At 37.9% G+C, this 22,044-nt stretch overlaps 1 long non-coding RNA gene across 1 annotated transcript; it reads left to right on the top strand.

Annotated features, from left to right (window-relative positions):
* Nucleotides 1–6,888: 6,888 nt before the first annotated feature.
* LOC112679004 (uncharacterized) lies at nt 6,889–13,840 on the top strand. The gene is made up of 5 exons (XR_004811651.2): nt 6,889–6,971; nt 7,514–7,585; nt 10,229–10,414; nt 12,447–12,562; nt 13,621–13,840. It is a non-coding gene; the product is annotated as an uncharacterized LOC112679004 (long non-coding RNA).
* Nucleotides 13,841–22,044: the final 8,204 nt, after the last annotated feature.

The following is a 22,044-nucleotide window of genomic DNA, read 5'->3' as shown; positions in this document are numbered from 1 at the left end:
AAAAGAAGTGGGATATTAGATGGAAGAAAATATTGCAATATATTGATTTCTTTGTGTTTCTATCAGCTCCATAAAAAATATAACCTTGAACTTTTTGATGGTATAGAGTTTCCTGGTACCTGGAACCTATAAATGCCATAATGCAACCCTGCTGAGGGAACTCTGTGGGAGGACTTGGGGGAAATGGGACTGCCCCCGGTGCTGCCATTATATGGGTAGCTTCTGTGCTTGCCAGAAGCAGGTTTTGTTTGTCTCCACCTTAAGCTCTGCCTTTGGAGTTCAGCACAGCACTAATGACACTTTATACAGCCAATTAGTGCAATTCCATACTACGTAGGCTTTATTGTCATATTCCTTCAGACAAATTATCTAAGTTACAACAAGGTCAGGAGTTTGGAAGGAGGAAAGATACAAAAACACAACCTTTCCTGAGTTGCTGCTATCCTCTGGCACCAGTGGATACCTGAGCCGTCACTGGACTCACAAGGGAATGGGAAGCTCCCATTGCCTGGGGAGAAAATACCTTTGGGTAATCCTTATCCAAGACCATCCCTCTTTGCTCACTGTTTCCACATACGATCAAAGTAATGGATTCATTTGGTCAGGTTTGTTTTGTTTTGTTTTGATAAGGTATTTAAGGAATTGTTTTAGGATTTTAAAATCATATTTTATTTCAGAGAGAGAGAGAGAGAGAGAAAGAAAGAGCATAAGCATGAGAAGGGGGAGGGACACAGGAGAAGAAAGCTCCCTGCTAAGTAGGGAGCCCATCACAGGGCATGATCTCAGGATTCCTGAGCTGAAGGCAGACACTTAACTGACTAAGCTACCCAGGGGCTTCACAATCTAGGCTTTTCATCAGTCATGTTTAGTCTATTACAAGAGAGAAACCAATGGAAACTATAAAATTCAAAAAAAAAAACTTTTAAAATCAATATAATTTGAAAGTGTCAAATGTTAATATTGGACATACCTGTGCATAAACCTTAGCAGAACAAACATAAAAGGTCACATATTAAGCATTGTTACTCATATATATATATCATATATGTTTTTTTTCCAAAATCCCCCTAAGGGACCTGACCTCCCCCAAACTACCAGAAGGGGCAGTGTTGCTGCAGCCTCCTTGGAGGTATCTTCCATCTGTAGTTCTCTATGACAGTACATAGCAGGCAGTAGAGGAGAAAAGCTGTTTGGAAGGTCCATTTGATTCACCTACACTTTCCCAGGATCCAACATATGCCTGGCATGTATTAGGCATGCAAAACATATCTGTTGAAACAAGAATAAAAGAATGGATAAATATAGGGTTTCGTTCACTGTCCAGTTCTGCTTCTTGGCTGGTTCTTCTTGGCTGGCTAGAGACGAGCATCTTGGAAGAGCCCTGGATCCTTTTACTTATACATGTGTCCTTCCCATAACTTCACTTTCTTGTTACTGACCCTCTTTTTTCTCTTCCTTCCGACCATCATCCATCTTCTGCTCCAATGCCCCCAACTTCTCATTCCGATTGCTCAGTTCCCTGATTTCAATTCTGCCGTCCTGACTTGATGCACTCATAGATCCACCTGTAATGAATTCTTTTAGTGATGGATGATTCCTGGTCCTTCCTCTCCTGCTGTCCTGCCTCTTAGGTAACCTTCAGTCCATGGGACAATGGAACCCAGGCAGCTAGCTCTTCATACTGAACTCAGGGCTTAAAAAGGCTATTTCTCCCATGTTTCTTCCCTTTCTCAATGTGCTACCTAAAGAAGCTTCCTCCAGAAAGTTATAATTGGCTTGACGCCCAGTTACTGACCCTTCATCTAAAATTGCAGTTCTTATCCAATCAAAGTTTTGATATTTTATATTAACTCTCTGTGATCTTACAGTTTTATATTAAGGAAATAATTCCAGTTACCTCTCAAACCTGAAAGACCTTGGAAAGTTACCTACGGTGATAATACATAATCTAAAACTTGAGAGAGAGAGAGTTCTTTCACTTTCTGCAATGACCTTTGGATATCTTCTCATAGTGATAAAAGGGAAAAATTAGAATCAAGAAGGTTTTTATAAATTAATTCCTTACAAAGGAACATTACACAACCATGTGAACAACATCATAGGGTAAATAGTGCTAAATAAAGCAAATAAATGTGCTGTTTGCACATTTCTGGTTTGAATCTTAGCAAATTTTTAAGTGTTTCACTGATATATTGCTAACCTTCCACATGTACACACACACACACACAAAAACAAATAATCAAGTAAATAAATCTGGGGAGTAGTAGATTTAATGAAATCCTGGTTGTTTTTACTTCCCTGTACACTTTCGGGTTGCATTTATTTGTTACTCTGGGAAACTGAACTGTCAAAGTAAAGCAGATAGGCTTGATTCTTGGAAGGATCTGGGAGGATTCTGATCTCTTTCTGCTAATCACAAAGAGAAAGAAGCAGACTTTCTGCAGGGTATTGAGAACACCGCTTCAGTCTCCTCGCTTCACAACTGAAAACCTGAATGAGTCAAAGAAACAATACCGATGCCCAACTCTACCCTGGCCCAATTAAAACCAAACTTTTGAAGGGGGTGGGGAGGACAGGGGCAAGCAATGTATTTGTCAACACCTCCACGGTGATTCCAATGGGCAGCAACACGTAAGAACTACTGATTCAGAAGATACAACTGTTCTGTTATTTTCTCCTCCTTATGTAGATAATAGCCATTTAGATTATTTTTAGTGATCTTGGAAGAATGAAACAAGTATGCAAAGCAAGTTAGACTTCAGTAGGACCAAGTGAGGCAAGGGATTTCTGTTTTATAACTTGACAGGCTATTGTCAAAATACAAACAGGCTGAGGTTAGGACCCACTTTGAGATCCAAAGAATCTGCAACAAGCTCCCACAGCTGGAAAATAAACACATAGGGTTTCTCCTGGCAACACACTTTTCCTCAACTCCCAAGGACATTGTGCACGTGCTGCTTCCTGAAGATAATGCTGTTTTTCTTATTTGCTGTTTAATGTTAATTACTTTTGTTCTTCAGAATTGCCCACAATACATTTTTGGAATCCAGTGAATACATTAGTCTCTTAGAGTATCCACTTCTTCCAACTTGTCCTTCAATATTACAAAGCTGAAAGCAGCTATAAAACAAATGCTGCTAAATGATTTATTTCTCATCCGCTGAAATATACCTTTTTAACAAACAGGAGGAAATTATTCAAAGAATTTAATGCAGTCAAGCAGAGGATTCTAAATCTATACATAGAATTTCAAGTCCTTGTAAATAGGTCAATGACATTGGCTGAGTACGCAGAGATGCTTAGTACTATAATAGGAACCTAAAGTATATAGTTGAGATTAGACCTGACTTATGCCCTGAGAATTTTATAATCTTTCAAAAGAGATGAGAAAGGTTGGCATTCAATGAATATGAATGCATACAAAGAAATATTCTGACAGAAACTGATAAGGAAGGGATTGTGCAGATCAAAGAATGAGCCGTAGTTAATTGAGGGAAATTTCCCTTGAGACGCTTTCCTGAAATGGGCTCTGAACTTCAATTTAAAGTGAGGGATATGGTTTAGGAGGACAGGAATGTTGAGACTGTTCCTCGTATATGTGATAAATTAAATGAAAGCTCTAAGAACTGGATAGAATGGAATGCAATGGCTGGAAAAAGAAAAAAAAAAAAAAGAAAGAAAGCTCCTAGATGTCTCTAATAGCTGTGAAAAGGGACAGATTACATCTTGTTCGGCATTTTTTTCTTTCAAATTAGCAATTTACTGACAGTTTTCTGAATTAAATGCTTTATGTGAATATTGATCGATGGAAAAACATGTTTCTCTGATGATAAAAATGCTTTTCTCCTATTTTAAAAGTTAAGTAGCCCTTAGGTATGAAATATTCTTATTACACCCCTCTTGTTATACATATTGTTACTCCTTATTGGATTGTTCTAAAATTGGCCCCCTGTAGCAGACGTGTTTGCTTACCCTCATCAAGTAAGTACCCATGTGCTTTTCCATATTTATCAGCCCCCTTGCAGGTAAATGGGGACCATTTGAAGGTTCTAGATGAGTCAGCTGTGTACAGCACTTTCCTGCCGAGGTATGTAAGAGTCAGTGTGTTCCCTGAAGTTCTCTCTCCACCAACTCATCATCTGGGAAGCTGATGACACCAAAGTGGAATGAATCTCTGGGTCACTACTGGGTAAGAGCTGCCTGGAAGTGTCATCACACAGTAGTAAACTTGATTTGGTTCTGCTAACCAAGATTTGGGTTCCTTACCCTGGTGTATCCTAAGCTAATCTCACTAATGTACCCTCCCAGCTTTTTGTCTGAGTAATTTTTTTTTTTTTTTTAAAGAGGGGATGAATTTCAGGAAAGTGGTGGCAACAGGGGAAGAGGGAATAGCAATGTATAATTACAACTGAAGACTCATGTTCCAGCTACACAAGTGCCTGCTTTTTTTAAATACAGCTTAGCTAGAATAAGGCAAGACCTCGCTTTTGGGTCTCTAAAGAAGGTTTTATTCATTCATAATACTGTACTTTGGCAACAGAGTCAACTTACCTCTTTTGCACATTAGCCAAATTGCTCTCAATTCTTCTATTTATTTGTATTAGTCTTCTAATAAATGAAGACTAAGGCCCTTGCCTGTTTGTTGAAATTCAGCTAAGAGTTATCTTTAGCCCAATAACTCAAATATGTTTGGAGACTTGTCCAACTTGTCCTTACTGTTGTTAGAACATTTGTGAGGAAATTGAGTTTCACTAAGAATGAGAGGATATACTTTTACAGGGGCTAATCAGAGTCTAATGTAATTGAAACAAATAAATTAACTTTTAAGTGAAATCAATTTCATTAAGCTACTGCCATTGCGGTCCTTCACCTTGTATGTCTATCCCTGGCCCACATTTGAAAAGCAAAACTGGTGTTGTCATTGTGACTTGGCTCAGTTCCAGGTTCTAAGAGCTTCTTGTTCAGGAGGTAGCAGCCAACAGTCTTCTTTGCATTAATGGCATTTTGTTTTTTAATTTGGGAGAAAGCAAGGCCTTTCTTAACTTTCATTCCATTCTTTCATGATAATAATGGTAGATGCAAAATAGAGTCAGACAAAATTTCACAGTGATCATCCTTATTAAAAAAAAAAATTAAAAAATTAAAAAAACAACCAAATTTCATTAAAAGAGCCTTTGCCTTTTAAAAAAATGTAGCCCATCTGACTCTCACTTTCCCATTTTTGTAATAGATTGACTTTATCATCAAAGATGTTTTAGAAATAAAAATATAATATTTGTATTTTTATAATAAGGGACATTATTTTTAAAGACCATTCCTTTCTTTTTTTTTTTTTTTAAGACCATTCCTAATGAGCGACATGTTGATACTTTGTGTGGGCAGAAACATGTATCTGAAAATATTAATTACAAATCAAAATTTACAAACCAAAGCAAATATACAAGAAAATGGTGAACTATAATCAAATAATCAAAATATTTTCAGTTGAACAGAAGTTTTGATTTTCCCTAAGGTAGAAGTATTTATACTTCTGCATAATCTTCAAAATATGTGTGCTAGACACATAATGAATTTTAGCAATGTATTTTATGGTTTGGCCATACCTGAAGGGTGGTGAATGTATATTTATAAATTCCTACTGCCTGGAATGTAGCTGAGAACTAGGAAATAAGCAAAGTATAAAATAATTTACTCATATTTCCACAGGTTGTCTGGTTTCTCAGACAGCAGATGAAGTGAATTCAAATGGATGGGAGGACACATTTGTAAGGCTTGCAGAACCAGCAAACACATGGCAGTGACTTTGGATCTAGAAAAACCCAAGTTACCCCTTACCAGCTGGGTAAATGTAGTGAAGTCATGTAATCTCTATGATATTCAATTTCTTACTCTGTACAGTGAAAATAATCACATTTAACTTACAGGATATTGTGGAAATTAGATTTAATAATATCCACACTATGTGATATAGAACATCAGACTCATACTGTCTCTAAAAATGGTAGGGTCACCTCATATATTTATTCTCCAGATTTAAATAGAACCAACTCTATGCCAAAAACATGCTCATTCACAGACGGATGAGAGTCTAGGAGCGGATCACTGTGGGACACGTAACTGCTCACTGACACGCAGTCCTCTTTACTTGCATCACTGGGAAAAGTGCTGCCTGAACCCCCTGAAGATCACCTAGCCAATTCTGACTTCTATAGGCATTTCCTTTCATAACAACAAGAAGGGGCAGTAGAGAGAGAGGGGGAAAAAGGAGGGGGGATTCAAAAATTCAAAAACAAAGAAAACCAAGCAATATATTATTCAGTGAAGGGAAAAATATCCTAATGTTTCCCAGCCTCCATGAGACTCTGGCTATATTTGGGGACCAACATAATAATCTTGAATCATCAAAGTGATTAAGAAATAACACAGAGATATTAATAAACTATTACATCATTTAAAAAAAACACATCCTAAAATTTTAGAATATAAAATGTCTAGTAAAGAGTTAAGTTTCAGTTATGCATAATATCATCTTATGTGGAATGACCCCATTTCCCCTTGGTAACAAAGCACATACTTTTATATTTAGCAACATTAGGGACGACTCTATGATAAGGTACTGGGCTAAGTCCTAGAGGAGAGAGAGGTAATGGAGACATTATTGTGTTCTCAAGTCCTTTTAACAAGTTTTCTCTGAAAATGTCATGTATCACCTTAGGAGTCTTTGCATCTTCTTACAATACACCCAACCCCAACCACTTGCTATCTGGCAAGTTAACAAAATGTCCTGATAAGGAAAGGCTACCACTTTCCTTATCAGTACTTTGGGTTCCTTTTAGTAAATAAGGATAAACAGTACTGAGTCTTAAAAAGGTGTAAATTCAGACTCGTCTATCACAGAAGTGACACAGCACAACCTTCTGAGGCAGTTCCAAACACAGCATTGTTCTTTTATTTTGGGGAAAATGCATCAGGTCTCAGTTTATATCATCATTTTTCCATTAGAAGCTAATGAAATCTGGAATTAGAACATCACCAGAGGAGCCTATTATCAACAAAAATAGAAATTATTTTCAATTGGCTGCTACTGGTGTGTTGAGTCTTGCTGTACCTGAAGGGTGAAGCACAAGCTGAGTGTGCTTTTAAAACTTTCTGTAATTTCAAGTAGTGCTATGTTCCTGTTGAAGTTCGCCACACACTGATAGGAAAAAACAATAGATGGAGAATTAAGAGAAAATGTGTAGCTCTAATTTATTATGTTATCTCAGTAATTCCAGGTTGTAGGGCAGACGGACTAATGATTTTCCTCTTTTGAAGGACAGAGATTTCTTTCAAGTCTCTTTCACTTTGTAATGCTGGGCTGAGACAAGTGCAGAAGCTTGAAGGAGGGTTTTTTTTTTTTAATTCACTGAGGAAAAAAGCTGTGTCAGATTCCCTTCCTATCACCCAGTTCCCTCAGGGGCTTCGTATATGGCAAGTTTTCTACAGAATTTCATCCCACCGTTTGCTTTTGTAGACACAGACACTTCATGGAAATTTCTGAATGAGAAAAAACATTGCAGCACAGCAAGATTGGTTAGCCATAAAGGTAAGTCCTTAATTTAATATGCCAACATGGTTAAAGCGGAGGTGTCTCCCATTGAGAAGTGACTGTGCTCATTTCAAAATAAATCTTAAAAAGTGGTAGGTAGTCTAGATCACATGTAGAGAAAATCTTCTGATTTTTAATGAAAGTTCTTTGATATTAATACCAAAGCTTGACAAAAAGATAAAAAAAAAGAATAAAAGAAAAAGCAAGTAAAAAAAATTCCAACTGAAAATCAGCAAACAGAATATAAAAGCAGAGTGAAGAATAATAGACTATTGGCCAAGTATATGTGGAGTGGTTCAATATTAAAACCTCTTGATTTAATTTAAAATATTAATAGAATAAGGAAAACTGATCCTCTACAGATGATGAAAAGTTATTTGATGAAATATGACATCCCTTCTTTATTTAAACTATTAGAAACCTTTCGATTGTGCTAGGTAACAAAATGGCATGGATTTTACCACTCATCCTATTTCACTTGGTTTCCTAATTACTAGGAGCTAAAATTAAGCAAAAGGGGGAAAAGGTGTGAAAATAGGAAAAGTGGATGGGGTCCTGGTTGGCTCAGTTGTGAAGTGTCTGCCTCCCACTCAGGTCATGATCCTGGGGTCCTGGGATCGAGTCCTATGCTGGGCTCCCTGCTCAGTGGGGAGTCTGCTTCTCCTTCTCCCTCTGCCTCTCCCCCTACTTGTGTTCTCTCTCTCTCTCAAGTAAATAAAAACTTTTTAAAAAGTGGAGATAAAATTACTTAGATAAAATTACTTATTTTAGATAATTGTTTACTTAGAAGAAAAAATAATCAATTGTTATTAGTGGTAAAAGAATTAAGTGGTTGGGGAAAAATTAATGTACACGATCAAATAGTTGTAAATACTGAGAAAACCTCTTAAATTATATGTTAAAAGAAAAGATTCATATATAATAACAATAAGAAAGGTGAAATATCTATGACTAAACTTAGAAATGCATGGGATCTATGAAGACAATATTAAGATACAAGTGAAGGACATATGCTATTTTAACACATAGAAATTCATACCATGTTCTAGGATTGGAAACTTAAACAGTATTAAAATGTTAATAACTCCTGAAATAATTTATATATGTCAAGCCAGCCCTCTTCCAGTCAAGGCCTTCTATTTTAAGATAGAAGTGGAAGGCCCCACTTCCTCCAATAAAAATTTAAAAATATGTTTTTTAAGTTACACATACTTTATACTTTACTGAATATAAAAGCAATTATGAAAAAAACTAGATCACACTATAAAGCAGTTAAAATGAAAGCAGAGCAGTACTTGGGTGGAAATAAACAGATCAGTGGAATAAAATAGAAAATACAAAAATAGATTAAATATAGGGGACTACTAGATACCAATCTAGAAAAAAATACATAAAATAAATTCCAGATATATCAGAAATTTAAACATCCAAAAAATGAAACATAACATAAGAGTAATAGAATAAATATTGGAAGGTTTTAGTTTTTTTTATCTGTTTTTAAGATTTTGTTTATTTATTCATGAGAGACACACAGAGAGAGGCAGAGACTTAAGCAGAGGGACAAGCAGTCTCCCTGCAAGGAGCCCCAATGTGGGACTCAATCCCAGGATGCCAGGATCACGCCCTGAGCTCAAGGCAGACGCTCAACCCCTGAGCCACCCAGGTGTCCCAATGTGTAGATATTTTTTAAAAAGCCAAATTCGAGACAAGGCACTGTGTGTGTATATATATTTATTTATTTGCCTACACACACATGCATATATGTCTATATGTATGTATAAATATCCATAAACTATCCTCTGAAATTTAGGGGAACCGGATGGCTGAGGGATCTGGGTGGGAAGAATAGTTGTTTTCCTTGTGCATTCCTTTGCACGTTTTGAATTTTTACCAGATGCATATATTACTTATTCCAAAAAATAGAGGAAAACAAATATGTTATGGTGAAAAGCCATCCTATGACAATTAACAAAGGAATCAAGGAAAATTTTAGTCTTGTTAACTAGCTTTCAGCAGGGACAACAGCTTTTCAACTGCTTTTCTGATTAAAGGTTAAGTTTCTTGAAAAGTAGAACCACGTTACCCACTTTTTCTCTTCTTACCATGGCAGGACCCCAGGTCAGACCCTGCTTCTCCCTCTGCCTGTGTCTCTGCCTCTCTCTCTGTGTGTCTCTCATGAATAAATTTTAAAAATCTTTAAAAAAAAGAGAGAGAGGAGGAATACAAATTTTACTATGCTGTTGAGTATTATTGTTGTTATTATTACTTGGTCCACCTGAGGAAGAAACTCAGCTCTTTTCTTGATTTACAAATAAAGTGAATTCGGAATCAATCTGGTGACAGATAGAAGAAGGTGTTATCTCAAAGGAAAGTGAATGAGTGAAAGTAGTACCTGCTGTCAATTTTTTTTTTTTTTTGTACCTGCTGTTTAGAAGGAAGTAGTATTTATCCCTCTCTGTTCGTCTGACACAAATACTAGTCACTTTTGGCTACCGTCCCCGGGGGGAATGGGGCTTCCTACTTAAATGGCTTGTGAGTTTTCTCAAAGTCAAAACACATGTTTCCCTTTTTTTTTTTTTTTTTTTTTTTAACTTTAATGCCTGGTCCTTGAGTCCTTATGCTGAGCTTTCACTCCCACAGCCACGTTGGAGATGCTCTGGACAGGTGGCTGGCTCTTCCAGACCTTTGGAATAGAAGGGCTTGACTGGAGGAAGACTGGCAGCGGTTCGGCTTTACCACCCTTTGCTTCCTGAGGCTGGGCAGATAAGGAGCTATCAGCGTGGGCACGGGGCTGCAGCAGCAGATCCGATGGAAGCAGAGATTGCAGTAAATTAAGAATTTGTTATCACTTACAGCAGGCTGTCCTCTTTGCAGGGCTTCTGGGCAAAGTCACAAGCTGATTGAGGGCATTTCTTGTTCCAATAATACTGAATATTTATATTTCTGAGGCTAAAAGGACAACTGAAAGATAAGGCATGCGTTGTTTTGCAAAGTTTCCTGGGTGAAATGTGAAACTGGGCCCCCCGCACATGGAGGGCAAGGACATATGGAAGAAGGAGGCGGCCTCTCCAGGTAGCCAGGTGGCAGGTTTAATAAACAAGGGAACTTACCTATGAGGCCTGTCTTGGGCGGTCGAAAAATGAGTGGGCCTCTGCACCCACCTGCCAGAAACTGAAAGTTTATATAGAGAGGCCCTACCTGGGTGAAGTCACATTATAGTCCAGATGATCACAGCCACATATTTGTCTGTCACAGCCATACCCTTGAAAATGGCTCTGGGGGTCCCATCAGTATGTAGAAGGTACATTCCAAGGACGCAGAGGAGGCCAGGAGCCCAGCTTATGGGTAACCTCCAATCCTGTCCTCAATGACCTCCTCCATTTGGAGTAGGTCACCCTCCATGAGAGGGTGACATTTCACCCTCACTTCACCCCTCATGAGACTGGCTCCCATAATCATACAGGCCCCAGGTTTCCTGCAATGTGCCCTGAGCAGCCAGGAAGGGGTTTCATTAGCATGGAGGTGGCTCCTTTGGCAGTATTCTGGTTGTAATGGAAGATACCACAGCAACAGTATGGGCGCCTGCAAGAGAAACAACAGGTAAGGTGATGATTCCCAAAACAAGTAGCAAGTCTTTCAGCCAAGAGCCCCATGATCCAAACCACAGATTTGCATCCCCTCAGGGGAAATGTTTCCTTGTGTCCTCGTGTAGCTTACTAAAGATGATACATTATCTGACTCCAAGTATGAACACATGGCCTTCTGTTTGGATAATAGCAAAGGTGCCCCCTCGTGAGGCAGTCATAATGTCCAAGGCCATTATGTTTCAGAGAACAGTTTTTCTCATTAGAGACATTTCAGTCTTCAGTAAAGACAAGTTTTGCTGGCTATCATTTAATGCTTTGGGGGTGAATTTAGTAAGGGTTTCTTTGTGTGCTAAAAAGTCCTCTGCCAATGGAGGGGACAAAGACAGTGAATGACCAAATGATCCTGCCAGTGGAAAACAGAATGTGCCCATTTGGCTTCAAGGAGAGAGAGGTTGGCAATTTTTTGTTACCATGGGGCACTTCTGGAAGGCAGAGTATGTGGTAATGTTGCTCATTTTCTCTGCCTCCTGCCTGGTAGAGAAATGCCATTTCCTTCCATAACCCATACCCACACTAACCATGCCTGAATGCCTTTTTGCTGGAACTTGGCAGCTATATCAATAATGTCAGTGGAAGCATATGCTCTCACCATGAGCATTTCTACTCCAAATTGGTGGATGGCCGTTTTAATAAGGGAATTTACTTAGAAGGTTTGTCTTGAGCAGCCACAGGATGAATAGATCTCCGCACCGTGGAGAGGGTTGATAGATCCAGCTACATGCCAAGTAGGCAGAGTAAGTGACCATCAAGAGCTGTTCTGATCCACTCATAGGCTAGCCAATGACTCACATTGCCCATTTGGGGGATTTAGTAGATTAAAGCTTTAACCTGTAAAGTATAGATTCTTTTCCCCTATCGGGACAATCCTTAAATTATTCACAGACATTTCCTTATTAGAGTGAGTGTGTTTCAGATTTTTCCTGAGAACCAGTTTTTAAAACTTTAGGGCTCTTAAATATTTTAATATTGTCCTTGCCTCTATCATTCTTCATTGTAAGGTATGTGTTTAATTATTTGTTTTTCCTATTAGACTAAAGCTCCATGAAGGCAGGGACTTTGTTTATCTTCAATAGGACTTTATTCTAGTGCCTAATACAATGTCTGGCACATAATAAAAATCTCAGTATTTGTTATATTGAACTGAATTTCGTTAGATAGAATTGCATAAGAGGTTATTCCTTGTTGAGAATAAATTCCTTTCTTCTTTTAAGGAAGGAAAAAGGCAGAATTGAGAGCTAACCTTATTAAAGACAGGCTTCACTTACTGGAAATCATGAAAAGCTTGACTCACCTTGAACGTTATTTAATGATCCTTCTATTTTTACAGGTAAGCTAACATTCAGGGATTTGACCAAATGTCCACAAATACTAATTGGCAAAACTGGAACAAGGGCCCAGGTCTCCAGCCCAACAGTCAGGCATTTGTTCCACCACAATTTGTCTTTCTTTTGTTTCAAGATGTTGGAAGGGAATATGGAAGCACTAGCAGCATGGCCATGGAGGGGATTCAGCAGGCTTTGGCAGGCACACCTAATCTGGTAAACATTGGCTTATTAGTGACAGGCTTTTATGAACATCTTACCAACAAATGGCCTCTAAACTGCAGCTGTCCTCTATTTACTGGGAAAATTGGTTCCAATGGCTAGACAGAAGGGTGCTGTACTCTTCTATCTATAGAACTGGTGTCAACAAGAAAACTTTTGGGGGATCTCCTTGAAGAATTATGGCATCTCTGACACCTTTTAGGTGGTAGGGTTCTTATTTTCCAACTTTCTTTTCCACCTTTTTGCTTCCTGTTGTTGTTGACATTTCACTGAAACCTGCTGATGATCCCATCAACATGGTAAATTTGCTTAATTTGCTAATTTGAAGTTGGTTGAAATGTATTTATTAATGCCATGCCCTCTTCGCTTTAAAGAGTAGCATGCAGTTCATAGATAAATTGGCAGGAGAGCTTCTTCAAAAATTTTTTTTAATTTTTATTTATTTATGATAGTCACACAGAGAGAGAGAGAGAGGCAGAGACACAGGCAGAGGGAGAAGTAGGCTCCATGCACCGGGAGCCCGACGTGGGATTCGATCCCCGGTCTCCAGGATCGCTGCCCTGGGCCAAAGGCAGGCGCTAAACCGCTGCGCCACCCAGGGATCCCAGCTTCTTCAAAATTTAAATTATCAAGCTGGCAATGTACCACCAACCATGGCAGGGGCACCTGAATGGCTCAGTTATATGTCTGGTTTGGCTCAGGTCATGATACCAGGGCCCAGAGATGGAACACACATCAGGCTCCTTGCTCAGTGGAGAGCCTGTTTCTTCCTCTCCCTTTGCCTGCTGCTCCCCCTGATTGTTCTTTTTTTCTTTTTCTTTTTCTTTTCTTTTTTTTTTAGATTTTATTTATTTATTCATGAGAGACACAGAGAGTGGCAGAGACATAGGCAGAGGGAGAAGCAGGCCCCATCCAGGGAGCCCGATGCAGGACTCGATCCCAGAACTCCAGGATCACGCTCTGAGCTGAAGGCAGACGCTCAACCACTGAGCCACCCAGGTGTCCCTCCCCCTGCTTGTTCTCTCTGTCAAATAAATAAATAAAATCTTAAAAAATAAAAACCGTGGCAATCTGTTACTGCTGAATGTAAGATAAGAGCCATTGGAAAATATGAACTATGTTTTAGTAACCTTGCTTGTTTAAAACAATCCTGCCTGCAAATCTAAAGATAAACTGCACATAAGCACTATATTCTGGTTGATAAAGTTGTTTTCCATAAGGGTAAAAGTAAACAGTTCTAATACTGCTATGCTTGCATACTAGAACTGATCATTTAAGTAAGTGGATACAGATGATAGGAGCCACGTTTGTCATTGCTGAAGTGGCAGTTTACAGAAGGGCAGGGACAGGAGGGTAAAATGATCCATGTGGCAGTGGTTTAGAATTGGAGGTATCAGTGTGGACTTTTGTTTAGTTTAAGGCAGACACATGTATTTACATCTAGGAATGTATATAAATATGCATATATACATGGGATTTTATGCACACATATATCCCTTTGCTCTGTCAGCAGAAAGGGCCTAAAATAAACAACATCCTAGTAGAAATAAGCAGACCCAGCGCCCAGAACCTGACTTCTAATATTATTTTTCGATGAAAAAAAAAATCAAACCCCAAGAAAACAAAAAAACTAGACTCTTTGGGGAAATGTCTGAAATGTCTGATTTTAAGACTAGAGGATTAAATATACAAAATAATCCTGGAGCATTCTATAGTCCAAAAAAGTAAGAAGGTGCTCAAAAACAAACAATAACAATAACTGATGAGCCAACAACATTGATGAAGATACATAGAAGGAACATGAGAGGAAACTGAAAGTGTTTACAATGGTCAAAACTAGAACAATTTGAGCCACAAAATTAATAAAATAGTGTTGAACCGTAACGAAATATAAAATAAGTATTCGTGATCCATACTGATAGAAATATATGGTTGAATAAACGAATACATGGTGGAGAAGGGATGAATTTCTCATTCAGAAGAATCCCAGATATGTTACATAGATAGTCCACTCTAAAGAAGAGAAATTGTAGCTCCCCACTCCTCAAGTAAGGAATGCAGTTAGTGACCTTCTTTCAAAGAAGCAGCATGGAAAGGGAGAAAAATGAGTGACTTCACAGTGGAGAAACTTGACAGATAGTACCTAAGCCAGATGACCAAGGGCAAAATCAATGATGACTTATGTTGATAGTATGTACCTTGGAGTGATGTGATGAAAACAGTACTTTAGTTCTGTGACCTTTCTCCCCAAAACCCATAATACCAGTCTGAACTTGAGAAAAGTATCAGACAAATCCCAGTAGAGGAACATTGTGCAAAATATCCGACAGATACTCCTCCAAACTGTCAAGGACATCAAAATCAAGAAAATTCAACAACTCTCCAGCCAAGAGAAGCCTAAGGGAACATGGCAATTAAATGTAATGTGATATCCTGGATGGGATCCTGGAAAAGCAAAAAAAAATTAGGTAAAAACTAAGGAAATCTAAATAACATATGGATGTTAGTTAATAATAATGTAATAGTATTGGTATGTTAATTGTAATAAATGTATTATACTAATGTAAGTTGTTAATGGTAAGGAAATTGGGTGTGTAATATATCAGGGTATGTAGGGATATTTTGTACTATCTTCTTAGTCACTCTGTAAATCTAAAAATGTTCTAAAAAATCGTTTTTCTAAAAAGCAGATAGTCTTTTTTTACACTTAATGTAAACATGTTTCTGCCAGCATGTGCTGTTTCTCAAGACTTCTCATTTCTGCTATTTATTAAGATTTAACCATGCTATAGCTGCCTTCAAGTATTTGAAAGCCTATCATGTGAAAGAGAAAATAAACATTTTCTGCTTTAGATGGCAGTAGTAAGACCATGTAAAAATCAATAGCAAGGCCATACCAGCTCCCTAATATGGAATATTTTTGCAGTTCCAACAATGGAAAATGCTGACTCATGGAGTAGTAAACTTTCTTTCCGTTCAGGCAGAGACTGTCTGATACCATCCATCAAGTATTCTTTGGTGGAAATCTATTCACTGGGTAGTTAGATTATAAAACCTCAAGGATTCTTCTAGCTCTTTTCTAAATGTCTGAGGACGGTTGCCCAATTCTCCATGGAGTCAAAGCGTAGACAATATACCAATGTGAATCTGGACTCACAGCCAAGAGGTTAAGGCTTTTCTGTCTATTGACCACAATTCTAAGTTTAGCTGATTGCTCAAAACCTACCAGCTGCACTAGTCATCCAATAAAAGGAAAGTAAATTAGCCTCGTAAGCTATGCTCTTTTTGAGCTGTGCCATTTGGTATGTTCCCTCCTTGAAGTCTTAAAGAGTCATATGATCCAACTCAGTGCTTTAGCAGTGTTATGATTACCCTATGACACCAATTCTAGCCTTGCAAATCTAAATGCCACAATCCCACAGTTTGGCTCAAACACTCTGTAGTTAGGATTCCAATGATTGCTAGTGAAGTGAGAGACTTTGCAAATGGGAGTGTGGTGAGATGGGGGTGGATGGGTGTGCAGAACGAGAGTTTTGTATTTCAATCTCATTTTGTGAGGCCAGCTCTCCCTTTTAATGATAGGAGCAGGAAAATTCTTTTGAGGGCAGAGTAAACCAATCCTTTTTTGGTGTCACAGATTCTTTGGGGGAAAAGGGGGAATTCCTATTGAGACAGTTTCCAGAGACAATACTAAAAATCTCTTATTTTCCCCATCCCATCCAAAAACAAAAAAGAAAAAAAAAATCTCTCCTTGATCTAACCAGTGTTTATCAAACTTGTTTAGTTTACAGCATACTTAAAAAATGATTTTTTTTTTTTTGTATCCACACTATAGTAAACATAGAAGGTGCTGGAAAACAAAGGCACAGGCCTGGTTTCTAGTTATTGTATTTAACACAAGTGCTAGGAGATCAATATCTCAGCCTATGTGTTGGGAAGATAATTTCTTTCTTCTTTCTTTCTTTCTTTCTTTCTTTCTTTCTTTCTTTCTTTCTTTCTTCTTTCTTTCTTTTTCTTTCTTTCTTTCTTTCTTTCTTTCTTTCTTTCTTTCTTTCTTTCTTTCTTTCTTTCTTTTTTAAAGATTTTATTTACTTATTCATGAGAGAAAAAATAGGCAGAGACATAGGTAGAGGGAGAAGCCGGCTCCATGCAGAAAGCCCAATGCGGGGCTCAATCGCAGGACCCGGGATCACACCCTGGGCCGAAGACAGATGCTCAACCACTGAGCCACCCAGGTGTCCCAGGAAGATAATTTCTTAAACAAACAACCCAATACTAACTTTTTATTACACAAATAACTCATGCTAATTACAGAAGCTCAATATTGTGAAATGGACATTTGCAGATCACACACGGTTAAATAAAAGAAACTTCTTACGGCCCATCCTCATATAAAGTATGAAATCTCCAGAAATGCACAGAGAAGAAAGTAAAATAAATGTAGTCGAATCCTTGTTACTGAGGAGTCCGATATAGCGTATTGATGCATTACATACACATGCTGAGTTTTTTTCCATTTGCATGTATATAATACTTTACATAATTTAAATCACATCACAGTACATAATTTTTATAATCTGCTATATTTCCTTATTATTTAATGAATATTTCCCCAAATCATTAAGTATTCTACAGCATGATTTGCAATGACTCCTGGTATTTCCTCACACGAATAAACAAATTAATTTAATTTAAGCAATCTTCTGTGGTCAAGTATTTAATTGCCCCAATATTTTGCTATTAAAACTTATGCTTCCACATAAATGTTTATAAGGGGGATTTTTGCACATAGCCCTGATCACGCTCCAAATGTTGCTGAGTCAAAGCACACGCACATTTTCAGACATTAGATACTTTGCCAAATCACCTCCCCGAAGGCTGTATCCACCAGGAGCAGGTAAACGTACATCCTCTCATTAACATTCCACATTATTGTTTTAAATATCACCTAGTCATATATGTCTTATCTGGATTTCTCAGGAGAATTTCAGGGTCCTTGAAGTCCTGTTACGCTTGACATTTCTGGTGAACTTTCCACTAGAATTTTAGGGATAAAATAACTCAGCAGCCTGCTTGGTGTTTCCCCTTCCTTTTTCAAAGATCCCAGCCCACCCCAGAGATAGATTGCTGTGGGCTACAAATGTCACAGAGGACAGCCAAGGAGCTTTGTGCTTGAAATTTCACATCTTGTGTTCAATAATGAAGTGGAGCAGAGGTCCTACCAAGTGAATGATGGTCCCTTCATTATTAGAAAAAAATTCATTGCCTCTTCCCAGCTGCTGCCTCATTCTATCCTTGGTAAGTTAGAACAGATGCCGGGTGGTCCCTGGCTTCAGGTGGGAAGGGGCAGTAGTTAAAAATAGACAAAGGAAAGACTGTTGAAATGTTGAGGAAATAGGTAATCCTTCAAAACAAAACAAAACAAAACAAAACAAACCAAAACAAACCAAAACCAAAACCTACTCAGCTAAAGCATCTGAAGAACCGTGAGTTTTTTCTACTCCAGGGGCCAGTACTTGGCTGATGTGTAAAACACATGGAAGCAGTCTTCAGCTCAACAAGAGGATAAACCTTTTCTTAATTATTAAAGCTATCTAGCAATGAAAAAGGCTGATTCATGAAATAATGATCTTTTTTTTCAAAATGCCTTGGCAAAACTGATCACCCTCTAAACAGTCACATTGCACATACGTTATTAGTACTAATTATAGAAATGTATAATTTGATTTACACGATTCCTTCTATGACTAGACTATGATCTCTTTCTTGCTTATATTTGTTAATATTATAGGGAATGAATAATAGGATTTCAGAGTTCTGAGTTGGTCTCTTATCTGTTAGATATTCTTACCCAATTAGAAGTAGATTCTTTTGATTTAAGATTATAATAGCTCTGGATAATAATAAAGATTCATTTATAATTCACAGTGAATGAGTCCTGAAATCCTTTCTTGAGGGAAGGGGGTAAAATGAAATTGGTGCCTCTGGGCAAGAAACACAGGGAAGGATATAAAAGAAAAAATTGAGTCAGAGTGCTAAAGACAAAATCTGCTGACTATATAAGCTTTTGCTCTTGTTTTTGTTATTGTTGTTGGCTTTTTTTTAAGGGCCCTTTGGGAAGCAACTGACTTGCATGATTTAAAGCTGCTTTTTATTTTTAAAAATCTTGCCTCAGGGCAGTGATATTTTGGGGAAAAGCACCTTTTCTTGCCCTAGAGTCAACATGGTATGAAAGGTCATTCATTGAATCTGCCAAAGTTTCCTGCTTTTAAAAAGTTCAAATGAAACCATTTCAATAAAATAGTGGAAGTGAGAGTGCGGAGGAGGAAGGGATGGAGCGCAGGGTGTGGTTGAGATCCAAATGTTCCTGGCACTGGTAGAGTGAGCTTCTTTGAAATCAAGTATTCAGGCTTGCCAGCTGATCTCAATGCAGTGGCATCCTCTCTTCACTTGCAACTAAGCCTCATCCAATCATTTCACGGAATAAAGATCCAGTGAGTGACCCGTGGTGTGCACACACCCTGCAGGGGGCTCTGGGGATCCAGCAGTGAACCAAAGAGACAAACTTCCTGACTTCAAGAAGTTCACATTAGGCTGCGATCTCCCCTGGTAAAACAATATTCAGCCTCCCAAATGAGTACAATTGTAACAACAAAAAGCAGAGGTTTGTAGTTAAATCCCAAAGCAATTCAAATTTCAGAAATCTCATAACATCTTGTTAGCAATGCAAGTATCCATTTGCTCCAGAATTATTCTTCAGTTTGGAGACCTGTGAGAGAAAGACACTCCCACTAAAGCTTCCCTCCCCTGCAAAAGTGGGTTTCCAGCCTGTAGAGTGGAAAAACGTGCGCTGTCGCTAAATTTAGCCAAAATTAGCATCTTGTAGTCTGAGAGATTTTTCAGCCAAGCAAATTGCATAATCTAAATGCAACCGCTTTTTCTTGCACCCTTTCCTGAGAGCCTTTCCGACATTCACGTTGCCAGTACTTACGCAGCCAACATTGTCAATGCACTTTGCTGTAAGAGATTAAGGGTTGGCTACAAATAATTTCCAATGAATAACTCTAATTAGCCGCTAAAGTTGGCATATTTCCTGCTATCTGAAATTAGATCACAGAGTTGGGTTGAGATGAAAAAAGCCCTATTAACTCTCTAGACTTCCAATTCCTATTTGCTGAGGGAAATTACTGTTTTGAACTTTATCTGCTACCATCTGAAGCAGTCCGGAGTCAGCGGTAATAAAAAGATATGTGGAGTCTGGACTTTCAGTTTGCTTCTGCTCACTACTGGGACTCTCTGAAATAGACTCAGAAGAGCAGGAGTCCTGGGAGATGTTTCAGTGGATTTGTAAGCATAAAAGAAGGAAACCACTTTTTAAAAAGGTTAAAGCACAATACTCTGAAGTTGTCCATGTACACACGACCCTAACAGAGAAATGTAATTTTAATTTAATGCTGTTAATCAACAGATGTATGGATTTTTCTTGAGCCCAGTATGAATCCTTTCCATTAGAGGTTTATCTCAGCGTCTCTACCTTTAAGGGAGGCAAAGAGTCCATGGGCTGCTGGTAGGAGTTTGGGGAGAGCTGCTTAACAATAGGTAGTACCATTCCCCAGCAGCCCAAAGCCCAGCTTTTTCAAGTCAGCATGTGTAGTCTTGAGTCTTGCATCATAAATAAACATCTGAAGTGGGTGCTCCAGTTGTGAGGTCCTATCTGCTGTCATCAGCTGCTGTGTGGCTGGTCTGCTGATAGTTAACATACCACATGTTTGGTGTAGCCACATATACCCCTTGAGCTTCTTCGGGGTACAATTAATCATTCAGCTCCACTGATTCCAATGGAACAATCAGGAAGATACAACAAAGGGAATGGAGCATGGAAACATCAGTGCAAGAGTTTTGAAATACAGAATATATATTGCATTGGAGTAATAAAGTGGTTTCTTTTCAACTGTTAGAATTAATCTGTATTTTACTAAAAGTAATATTCCCTTAATATTGAAAGCACTTTCAATAATCCATGAATAGCTTTTCATCTCTTCCCTGGAAAGTGACTCATAATAAATCTTTCCAGAAGGAACACAATAACTTCAAAAGGATACAGTCCAAGACTGGTATCTGGCCACCAGTGGCTGGCTTTTTAAATTAGATAAAGAAACTATATAGAAATACAGTTTCCACAATGAATTCTCTATGAAATCTTTAAAATATGAAGCCTAAAGAATAATAAAAATTTACCTTATAAATAATGGAATATTTTAGTTTTAGATAGTTAACAAGTTATTAATTAATGATAAAATAATTGACTATTTTTGCTTTCACATTTTTTATGCTTACGACTTTTAAAAAGGATCAGTAGGTATTTGAACCAAAACAAGACTGTTTTCTATGCATCGTTTTACTCGAAATACTTTAGATATTTTAAAATATAAATTCATCTGATGCATAAATTTGACATATTTTATTCCTATTGCACAGAGGATAAAATTGAGGTACCAAATTAAGAGAGGGTAATTCTACTTTAAAACTTAATAATTTCAGACATATTTGTCCTATTTATTTTCTAAATGAAAATATTAATGAAGAAGTTGAATATTTCAAAACTGCCGGCACAGCCTACAATGCAGAAGTGAGCGTCAAGGCTGTGATAGATTCTATATTTTGTTCGGGAGTTTGCAAGAGGATTTCATCACTGAAAACAAAAAGTAAAAAAGTAAATAAATTTAAAAATGAAAAAACTACATATATATATATAATAGCACAGGAAGTTTCAAGTCGAATTTTCTAACAAATATACATGGAAGACTTCCTCATGGATACCATTAAGAGTGTTTAAGGAAAATTAGATTATTTTGATTACAACCAGGTGGAAGGATGTATCAGTCAGGGTTTTCCAGAAAAACAGAATCACATATCACCATACACACGTATAAATAAATACATAAATATATGCAAATAAAAAGATTTCTTTTGAGGAGTTGGCTTATGCAATGGTGAGGGCTGGCAAGTTCAAATCTGTAGCACAGGCTGGAAACTTTCACACAGGAGCTGATGTCCCAGGCTTGAGGAAGAATTTCTTTTTCTTCAAGGAAACTTGTTTTGCTATTAAGATCTCCCAACTAATTAGCTGAGTCACACCCACGTTAGTGAGATTAATCTCCTTTACCTAAGGTCAATTGGTCGTAGATGTTAGCCACAACTACAAAATACCTCGGCGTGTGACAACACCCCGTTAGAGTTTGTTTAAGTAACTAGCTGTGATAGC

Source organism: Canis lupus, chromosome 33, assembly GCF_003254725.2.
Source record: "Canis lupus dingo isolate Sandy chromosome 33, ASM325472v2, whole genome shotgun sequence".
NCBI lineage: Eukaryota > Metazoa > Chordata > Mammalia > Carnivora > Canidae > Canis > Canis lupus.
Note: the sequence above shows the minus strand (reverse complement) of the source record. Positions and strands in the feature narration are given on the sequence as shown.